The sequence below is a fragment of the Austrofundulus limnaeus genome, unplaced genomic scaffold (assembly GCF_001266775.1).
Source record: "Austrofundulus limnaeus strain Quisiro unplaced genomic scaffold, Austrofundulus_limnaeus-1.0 Scaffold28, whole genome shotgun sequence".
Classification (NCBI taxonomy): Eukaryota; Metazoa; Chordata; class Actinopteri; order Cyprinodontiformes; family Rivulidae; genus Austrofundulus; species Austrofundulus limnaeus.
This window is the reverse complement of record NW_013952430.1, coordinates 174271-175894: the sequence shown is the minus strand read 5'-3', so window position 1 is coordinate 175894 and position 1624 is coordinate 174271.

The following is a 1624-nucleotide window of genomic DNA, read 5'->3' as shown; positions in this document are numbered from 1 at the left end:
TGCTCATATGGGTAGAGCAGTGGTACTGCAGGCTAATTTGCATATTGGTTAATGGCTCTCCACGGTGACGTGCTTCTCCACAGTTTCGTCACAGCGGCTGTGTTCTGGTATAAAAGCTTCTCTCTAAGACACGCCGCTGCAGCAGTCAGAGGGTGGAACAGTTAGCAAGCAGAGCTGACTGCTGTGCTGCTCTCTCTCTCTCCACACACACACACACACACACACACACACACACACACACACACACACACACACACACTCCAGCAGTACTCCTGCAGCACAGCGGGAGGGGTGGAGGGGAAAAAAGGCAGAAACACAGCGGGGCAGCTGCAGCTCTAACGGACCGAACTTCAGTCAAACAAGACCCAACAGTTTTATTCCTGATTTAAACTAGTGGTCTTGAGAGCAGCTGCAGCTGTATGCTTTTATTTTTTTCTGTCAGGCTGTCGAGGAGCGCTCCACTCCTCTGTCCTGTGGACAGCTCAGACGAGGCTGTCAGTTCTCTCGTCCTGGCCACACCTCTGCTCTCTAACCCCCCTCCCCTACCCACACCCCCTCCCCTACCCACTTTGATGCATTTTTCAAATTTCGCCTTGGGGCGGAGTTATCTTTTCACAGGGGAGTAAGACACACTTTAAGTATCAACATATAAAATATCACTCAATCTATGTCTTCAGTTAGAAACAAAGCCCAATGCCTTATTTTAAACTGTTAGTCCTACTGGTCATATCACCTTAAATCAATTTTTTCTAAATGGAGTTGGGGACGAAAATTCAACTCTGGAAGACTTATTGACCTCACCTGCTCCATCCTGCCACCACGTCACAAGCACAGCTTCATCCAATCAGCGTCTGACAGTCAGTGGATAAAAGCATTTTCTGAAATCACTCCGGCCGCTTGCCAGCCGAACTTCAACCTTCCACCTCCCCTCCTCCAACTTTCACCTTCTGGCTTCCAAAGACTTCTATCACCTTTGACCTCCACCACCAGTGTTAGACCCCGGCGGGTGACACTCCTACCCCAGATCTCAAGCAGCTCATCGGAGCTTACATCATCTTACGGCGCTCACATCTTCTGCCGCGGTCTGATCGAACTCTGTCGTTCATGTCAATAAATTTACTTCCTAATTGCAGTCTGTCTTTGTGTGAGTCTCTCCAGGTTGAAATTAAAATTACATAATGACTGTTTTATAGAATGTACGTGTGTAGAAAAAGTGCTTCACAACAAGTCTTTTTGCTTGCTGAACCCCAATATATCTAGAAAGTCAAAACTCAGTAAAACGTTAAAGACAGGGTGGAACGTATTTCCAAAAAATAAATAAATAAATAAAAAAATCTGCAAGTGGGTTTATAAGAGAGCATATATTTTCCAAAGGCAAACATGTTACTTTAAACAATATAAGATTTAAAAACACTGAAAAAAAATCCCAATTACTAGGAAATACTTTATACTGTGCATAAGATGTTCCGTGATCAGAGTCAGATAATGAAGCACATCTGTCCAATTTGGCAATTTGATCTGTGTTCAGTAAACTCTCAGACAAATCTGAGACTTAATTACTGAGAGATAAAAAAGGTCAGATTTTCCTGCTTTCTGAGAAAGGTCCAAGTACTAGGCACCAAGT